The following is a 10000-nucleotide window of genomic DNA, read 5'->3' as shown; positions in this document are numbered from 1 at the left end:
AAATATATATACATATATTTTAATATATACATATATATATATATATATTATATATATATATATATATATATATATATATTTACATTATATATATATATACACACAAATAAGATTTATGGAGCCACGAGTAACTGAAGCAAGAGTACTTTTACTTAATAAAATGTATTCACGAGCAATATGATCAGGGCCACGAGCGCAACCAGAGTGGAAGTATCAGTCTTATCACAAACTTACGATAATTTGCTTACTATACGTCGGTAATTAGCAGTTTCTTTTTTATATATATTTCATTACTCATAATAAATTACATATATTAAAGAAAAACCGAATTATCCGTCTCTTATCCCAAACTTGCCAAAAACTGCTTGTGCGCCGTCGGCAAGTTCGCCTGCATGAGTGGATAAGAATTAAAAAAAAAAAAAAAAAAAAAAAAAAAAAAAAAAAAAAAAAACCATGTGGGCGGATGTAAAATGAAATCACAGCGCTGCCCGGATGGTCTGTCGCGGCAGCAAACAACGTTTTATTTATGGTAAATTTTATTTCAATTATTGATAAAAATGTGTTACTAATAAAAACAATATAAACAATATTAAAAAATTGCTTAAGTCGGCCGTTAGCCGTCAGCCATTTGCAATGAGGGGCTGTAAACTAAATCATAGCAGTCGTCCTGGTGGCCAGTCGCAGGAACACACAAACGTTATTTATGGTAAATTTCATTTGGTTCCCTTTAAAGGCGAGTGCACATTTACATATGACTTCATACTTTATTTCAGTAAAACAGTTTACTGTAATAATTACTTGTTTTTCAATGTTTTATTATTAGCAACAATTTACATGTGCATACCTAGTATGCTTGCCGTAGGGTAGGCTAGCCCTAGCCTACGGCGTTCGGTCTAACATCTGTAATACAGCCGCATTGTACGGAGGGCAGTTTTCCGATACATTTTAAAAACAAAAACGGTATTCCTCAATCAATAGTACTTCTACTGTCACCAAAAGCTCAATTATTGAGCCTAAAAATGTTAATACATGGGGTTATTATGGTGCCGGAAAACTAATTATTCACTTTCCTATTATTTCTTGTGGGAAAAAGCTTTTGTACCTACGAGCTCTAACCTCCATCCAATAATGTTTGTGGGAACGAATATCATTATAGTATGTTTCCATAAAACACAGACCGATTTTGGGTAATGATTTTGCAAGTGTTTCCGCTCGAGTTTTGAAAGGGGCTGCCATTGCATTACCCTCCCCGCACATTACACTATAGGCCTAACCTATTTTGTTCATAAAACAATGTAAGTAAGGTTATCATTGTGATCACTGTAAGTCAATCGTGTGTTTTCCCTTATAAATTCATAATGAGTTAGCACTTACAAATAAGAAAAAAACTAAGGAAGAACATGGCACAGCTGAATCAAGTATATTACTAATACACATTGATTTGATAGCATGAACTGGGTCTGGATGTCTACATCTAAGGAAATCGAAATAAACCTATGCAATGTCAGGTTACCAGTCATAAAATGCTCAAGACATTTATGTGCAGTTAAATCACTTGGTTTATTTTCAGGGATGCTTGCGTAATTCAAGTTACCTCTGTAAAACAAGGAACGTCACATTAGACGGAAGTGCAACCTACCACATTGGGAGGAAGTAAGCGACAATAGTGAACCTCCACTGAAAATACAACTCCAACTGGTGGTAAGTTAGATAACTTAGATTCCCCCGCTGCCCTCAACCTTCCCCGATTATTCATTTGCCTTTTCCAATATTTCTTTCTGATACCTCGTTTTCTTATCCCTATCTCTCAAGCTTATCTGTAATAACTGTAGTGGACATTTTTATCGAAACTTTAAAATTATTACTTATAATCTGGCGTCTTATATATGAAAAAGAGCGTTAGTTAAACATTCAAAGTTAATATCAGTGCATTCGAATAATTAAGTCATTCGTCGGCCGACATCATTAGCAGTGTTGCCATAACAGAGAGTTTATGAGAGAAACTAATTCGATGGCAGATCAACTTATTGTTGGTAAACTAAGTATTTCGGCACATCAGATTCTCAAATTGGTCCTCCAAGTACTGATCTAAGATTGTTGCTAGTACCACAACCTCTCTGAACCATTGTGTCTGGGTGAAATTAGAAACGCGGAAGTTGATTGAACACTATTAGTTTTGACGAGACTGCGAGTGATGGAAGAGGCATACAGAGTTGGTCATGTACCTTGTGAATGCGTGTTTGGGAGGACGGTCACTCTGCATTGAAAAATATCCTAGCACGGTCTACGTAACCCAACGTATCTCATTCAACATTCTTTTATTGTTTAACTAATCCCTTCTTCTACTTTGTTATTTTTTCCTTATGCTTTCAGCCTCTGTTATGCCATTTTTAGGTCCATTTAACAAGTTCAATAGGAGGATTAGTGACTTCAATACGTGGCACATAGAAAATGCAGTTAGTAGAACTACTAGAAGTATTGTAGGTGCTTACAAGCCTCCAAAGGGGAAGGAAGAGTAGAGTTCTGTTATTCCTCTACAGAACTACTATTGTTCTGCAAACTAAATATTTCCACATCCATGAGATTCTCAAATATGGTTGACTTTGCAATAAAAGTGGATCCACTTCAAATAGTATATAATTTTTTCTCAAGATTACAAGTACCGCGATCTCTGAATTTCGAGTGAAATAAACACATACGGAAGTTGAGTGAAGTTTGCATTACCTTTGCGGCAGGTGTAAGACATGGAAAAATGCATCAAGCAACGTGTGTGTGCGCCGCTTGTGTTGTGAGAGAGAAACATTTTAATAGCTAATTCATTTAAGTCATTTATTAGGAATCCTAACTATATATATATATTAATATAATATATATTATATAGTATATTATATATAATATAATATATACTATATATTATATATATATATATATATAATCTATATATACATATTATATATATATATATATATATATATATATATATATATATATATATAATATATATATATATATATATATATGTGTGTTGTGTGGTGTGTGTGTGTGTGTATTTATATGTATATGTGTGTGTTTGTATTAAATATCACGAGAATGAAGCTAATGGAAATGATGATAACGACAATCTGATTAGCTACGTGATATCTAACAACGGCGGCAGAAGTTACATGAAATATTGTAGCAACCTACTACAAGACTATGAAACATCCTACTGTGGGAACGTGAGGTAATCTGAATGAATGAATACCCTGGCAGCCAGGCTAGAATGCTTGGTATTCTGAATTAAGATTAAGCTGACACGGATGCACAACAGTTATGGTCAAGCAAGACAAGTGTAAGTCTAGGTCGCTGAGCATGTAATACAGTAAATGCTAACACGGTCGACCCCCTAATTATGACTTAGTCATCTGTTTTACCCAATTTCTCGCTATTTCCTCCTGTTTAGTTTATCCTGTTATTAGCTCTACTTTGTTATCCCTTACGTTTTGCCAGCCAACAGGCAAGACTGCAAGGTCAGAGTATTTTTCCATGCATAAATTTGGACAAGACATTTTCGTTGCATTTGTCAAAGCTTTCCCGTTTTCGATGTTTGTCTTTAATGCTAATTACCATGTTTCAATAACCCCTTTCCAAAATGACTCAACACTCATGTTCGCCGTTTAGCAAATATTCATTTAAAATCATAGAATGTTCCTGCCATCAACCGAAATCCACAAATTTATGAGCCCTAAGGCAAACAATACAATAATATAGTGTTAAGATTCTTTAACGGGACAGAATAACTTTCCGTAGACCATAAGAACAAGTCGAGACCGCTAATTATTAACTTGTTCAACGTTTATCTCATTTCTCAATTCCTAACATTCTAGGAAATTATATATTACGCTCCGTGTGTACCCGGAGCCAGAGAATACCAAGATTTTATTGAGATTTTCTATTAAGGTTCTTCAGCAACATTTAAATATTTAACTTATCTTTATTCCGGTAAATTTGTTTGTTTTGTTTGTATGGTGTTTTTACGTTGCATGGAACCAGTGGTTATTCAGCAACGGGACCAACGGCTTTACATGACTTCCGAACCACGTCGAGAGTGAACTTCTATCACCAGAATTATTACGGTAAAGTCTGTTCCATTATAACCGTCAAGAAATGCATCATACCTGGGTTACTTCTCATCAAGAGGTGAAATAGCATTTAGCCTTCTTAGGCGGCTTACTCGTTTCAAGTCGTATTTTTCTGCTACCTTCACCATATTATCTCACAACTTGACATCATTTTAGGTGTACTCACCCCATTCTTCCTCACATGAATAAGCTTGAAAGTTGTAGCTACAACTTTTATAAACCTGGCCAAACATACCGTCTCACGATAGTGTACACCACCAAAAGTTTTCATCGGTATGAAGTAATAACAGCTAAATACCCTTTAACAGTAGCGTGGAAACTTCGAAGCCTTAGCCCTTAATGATAACGAAGATAGTTATGTTTTGCTGAGCAGAATACGTACGAAGTATGGCAAGAGTAGGCGATAGTTTTCATGCTCATACACCTACAGTAAAGCCAAATATGTCTGTTTAGGTTCAAAATAAAAACAAGGAGTATAGTTCAAACCGCTTTAAAGAAGCTTTGTACACTCATATGTACAAAGAATCTATAAAACCAGTTAGGAGGACGACTTTAAAATTTGGGATTTATGACCCACGAGTCATAGGTTGAAATGAATATCCTGGGAGGATTAAGTTGCTTATAAAGATTCCCAAAGGCATTAAAAACAACGAAGCCATAGCAACCCATCGAGAATGAAGATCAAACAGCCCTTTGATTGAGGTTTTCAACAATATCATGAAGTAAACTGTAATGAGGATTACTCAGAATACCCCATGCATTCAATAAATGAAAAGAAATTTGTACTCAACTTATATAGATCAGTGGTCGCGGGTTCGATTCCCTGCCATTCCATTGAGGAGTGAGAGATGTGTATTTCTGGTGATAGAAGTTCACTCTCGACGTGGTTCGGAAGTCACATGAAGCTGTTGGTCATGTTGCTGAATAACCACTGGTTCCATGCAACGTAAAAACACCATACAAATAAACAACTTAATAGATTTCGAGTGATTCATTATCAAACCCCTGTCTGCTCGACCTGTCTTGGTGGGTCCTGCCCCCACCATTGGTTGCCACCTCTGAGGGGGAAGGATTAGCGTGCATGAGATTTAAAATAAAGGAGCAGAAAAATAAAAGCTTGGTTGCCAACAATCAAAGGATCCAATGTTTCAAAGAGGAAATTCCTACGTCCAGAATCGTAGTGACGGAAATTAAAATGCTAGTAGTCAAAACAACTATCTCGACGAGGTCGACACGCTCGACATCTGGGAAATTCAGTAAGCGTTGGGTTAAACGCAGAACCTCCATGTAACAAAAACTAATGTTTAAAATATTAAGTATGCACTTCTTCCATGTAGCAGAAACTAGCGACCATGATATACCCTTTCAAATCAAGCCACTGCAGTAGTAATACTCTTACCTTGAATGTTATGAATTCAAGTAATACACTCCGGCAATGAAAGTGTAAAAGCACAAACTGGCTGTTCCCCCACAGAATCCTGGGAACTTGGGACTGGGAAACCAAGGAAGAGACCTCCACGAAAACTGACGCGCCAAGGACGACGACGAAAATACAAAATTCTACAGTAAACCCGTTTCTTACTCTCCGCTGGGTTTTCTGTAAAGGTGGGTACACACGTGCGAACCGAACCTTGTATTGTAACCGATTCTTGTAACAAAAACGCAAGTGTGGACGGTTCCTCGAACCCGAAGCCCGAACCCGCGAGGTTCGAGGCTCCGTTCGCCCTCCGTCCCGCCAATTGTCGGTTTTTGGGCCCCGAATCAAAGGGAGGTCTCTTTGAACGTTACGCCATGTGTGGACGGGACCTGTATTACACGCGTAACAACAGAGGTTGCTGAACTTGTTAACACAGACCATGAACAAGGCCGTCCATAGTAGAGTCCCTTATTTTGGTCAGTCAGTACGTATATGTCTACCATGGCTGATTTGAGTGGGGAAGAGGTCCTTCAATTTATTAGTTATTACGAAGAACAGACTTTACTGTGGCTAGAAACTTCTTGGAATCTCATGTCAGCGAGTAATTCCCGACCACTGTATTCTACCCTTCTAGTATATAACCTTGATTGCCACCATCTTCTTTTATTTCGCTTCATCTTCGTTAAATAATGTATATAAATATACGCGGCAGCTGCTACTTGCATGGAGGCCATCGTCGGTAAACAACCTGGACAGAGACAGACTGATGATCGCAGTGGATTGAAATGAAGTTACATACTTAACGTGGTTACGGTTCGTCCTCAACATTTTGACACCTTGTAACCGTATATGCGTAACTCAGTTACACATACAAGGTTTGGCTCTCACGTGTGTACCCACCAACAATCCAGAGACAACAGCGCTCAAGAAATTCATCGCTTAACGCAATTTTTGATACCGGAAATTGCAGAATGCTCAAGGTCCAAAGGCCGCGCGGGCATAAGTCAAGTTTAATCAACAACAGAAACAATATGGTTTTATATAACCACAAATTTGACTGTATTTGCTCTCGTGTGCTCAAGGGTTTTCATGGATGCATGCAGGGAAATATCTTTATTTGAAATATGTTGCGTAGTGTAATGGAAATTCTGGAAATATCTATATTTGTTATCTGGAAATATATATGTTCTGTAGTGTAATGCGGAATATTTAATAAATTGGGCTGCCCATAACATATATATATATATATATATATATATATATATATATATATATATATATATATATATATATGTGAGTGTGTGTGTGTGTGTGTATGTTACATATAGATATGTAGATAGATATGAATACGGGAAAAAATTATTCATAGCAGTGGCAGACAGCAGGAGGTCATTAATAAAAGAGGAATGGTAGTTGAAAGAACAGAAATCTAAAAGGACTGCGCGATAGATGGGCGAGGGAGTAGTTGCTGTGTCGTGAACGACTTGAACAAATTAAGAGCTAGAATGTAGTTTGCCGAGAAGAGGACGAAATTAAAAAAGGGAAACCTCCTTACAAAAAGCTTTGTGACAGACTCTGTCAAACTCCTTAGAGACGTCAAATGTTATGTCGAAAACTTTTCCGAAGTCCTTCAGGGAAAATGACCAGCCAGTATATCTTCTTTTACGAGACCTACATAAAAAAAATACACGTGAAAAGATCAAAAGAGTCAAGGAATAAGCGGTCTTATGAATATATGTCCAAATAAATACTTACGAATGGGGATGGTGATATTAGGGAAAGTAGTTAAAGATCTCGCTGAAAAATGTTCTTTTATAAATGCTCATAACATATCTATATTAGGAAATGTGGTCTCCCTATATGCCTCGAAAACGATAATGTTATCATTTCTGTTTACCGATCTCCGTTGCTGCATATTTCTAATAAATTTTGCCATCACTGAAGAGAATGAAACACCGAACCATTTCTAGGGAATTTTCAAAGGGCGCCCTGGAAGTCCTTCGCAACTCATCATTTCTGGCCAAATTTATTAAGGCACCAATATCATTTTCGCTTGGCCGTGTCCTCGTGTCCTGGTTTAGGAGGCACGTGTAGCCTTTATACCCAGAGACAAAATCTGAATATATTGCCTCTCTAAGTCTGCGAAATTTCGCTCATGTAGTAAATCGTCCCGCTGGCGAGGCTTTCGTAATGAAGTGTGATAAAGACGTCTCTCGTTCGCAGGACGAGAGGAATTGGTGCCATCTTCCCAGCGTTGGGAAAACAAACGTAGGATCATTTGAGCAGGATAGAATTATGGAACGTCTTTCCTCTGCCGTCTGACTCGCACTCATCTTTGTCCCTCAAAGCTTTTATATGATCTTCAGCTTTAGACAGTGCAGAGACGCAGCTTTGAATTAGCTATTGCGTACGTTTCTTCAGAAGTCAAGTTATTCCTTTTGTTGTAATGGCGTAAAACAAATGCACAGAAAGCCTTACTATATTTTCTTCTATTTTTGCCCCTTCTGAATCAAGGCACCCCAAGAATGTAGAGACCTTGGTGAATTGTTCTTTATTTTTCTCCTTGCGCAATTCCTGTCCAGGAGAAAAATTCTTGCCACTGAATATCTTCCTGTTTTACTCGTTAGGACCCATTTCGCAGGTATCAACCATAAACACGAAATGAATTGGCTGGGTCTGCAAAGTTATTTATATATTGCCCTGAGCCTCTGGGATCCCATGACCTCGGGTTCAATAAGGCTTCCCCGTTTACCGCTCAGGCAACACTTTCGCCCGTGTTGGTTCTACCAATGATAATACCCAATGTAAAGAGCAAAATAACAATAAACACGAACAGAATTTTCATGGCAATAATGGTGGTACTCAGAATGATAGAAAGAGAAACATCGAGATCGTAACTACTATTTCTACTGCCAATAATAATGGTACCATATCTCACTTTCAGTGTTAACTAAAGGGACTTAGGTGGCAGGTTGGAAAGCACATTCTGATATTAAGGCATTATTCCATTGCCAGTTACGACGTTCTGTCCCCAAATTGTCTAAGTTCTATAAGATCAAAGTCTAAAGAAATAATTATGAGTTGTTATCACGCTACCCTTAAAATAACCCTAACGATTATAAAACAGGCATTGCCAAAGCCCTCTGAGTCAATTGCTCTAAACGTAACTCCAAATCACTGATTAAAATTTAACCGCAATCTATCCAGCGGTTGTTGGTGTATACCATATATATATATATATATATATATATATATATATATATATATATATATATAACACACACACACACACACACCTATATATATATATATATATATATATATATATATATATATATATATATTATATATATATATTCTCTGTCCTGTGAAAGGATAGAGAGAAGGGGCTCCAGTGACATACTTAGCCCTATGTAACATTTGTTTCCTTACTATGGTCCTACTTCGTTACCAAATGTTGAAGTCTGGATAATAATAATAATAGTAATAATACTAATAATAACGGAACGAGAATCGGACATTATGGAAGAAGACCTTTCAGCTTATGAGAGTTGGAACTCTAGTAATTTCCGTTTCTCGTTTTTGTTTTCTGTTTTTCTTGTCTCGCGAAATATTGTCCTGATCCTCATTTGGCCCCCCGCCTTTTTTTTCCTAAAATCGCACTTATTGAACAATTTCTTGTCTTTTCCATTCTCAAAGAGTGTAATTAAAATTTTTTATGTTCTACTTGAAGGATTTTAGAAAAAGTTCGTTTGACTACTCGTTAGCGGAATTGGAAGAGCTTGTTTTTCAAAAATGTTTAGGATCAGGTTCATCGATTTTCTAGACACACACACTTTCTCTCTCTCTCTCTCTCTCACACACACACACACTCTTTGGCTAGGTCTACACAGGGCGTTTTTAATAGCGGCGGCCACCGCTCGTTTAACGCTGTAAACGTTCACACGAAACTTTTTTGACCGCGGCGGCCAACGCGCGGTAATGGCATATATATATATATATATATATATATATATATATATATATATATATATATATATATATATATATATATATAGATATATATATATATATATATGTATATATATATATATATATATATATCTATAACTTATTAATTATAATTATATATTATATATATGATATATTATTATATTATATTTATAAAGATTATATTAACATGTATATAGGTCTATATAAACGTATATATTTTTTATTTTCTTTATTTGTGACATTCAGTGTCAGAATGGACGTGGAAGAAATATCTTGCTTTTGGCTGTTGAATCGCAGACTGAATAGGCATTGGGTACACCCAGTTTTACATGATAGACATACCTTTGGTTTATTTGTAACATTGTACCTATCTTTTATAGAGCACGAAGAAAACTTTATAAATTATTTTAGAATGTTTAAGAAATCTTTCGATGATCTGTTAGACCTAAGTAAGGTAGACAGACATATC

This window comes from Macrobrachium nipponense, chromosome 3 (assembly GCF_015104395.2).
Source record: "Macrobrachium nipponense isolate FS-2020 chromosome 3, ASM1510439v2, whole genome shotgun sequence".
Classification (NCBI taxonomy): domain Eukaryota; kingdom Metazoa; phylum Arthropoda; class Malacostraca; order Decapoda; family Palaemonidae; genus Macrobrachium; species Macrobrachium nipponense.
This window is presented reverse-complemented; position numbering follows the sequence as displayed.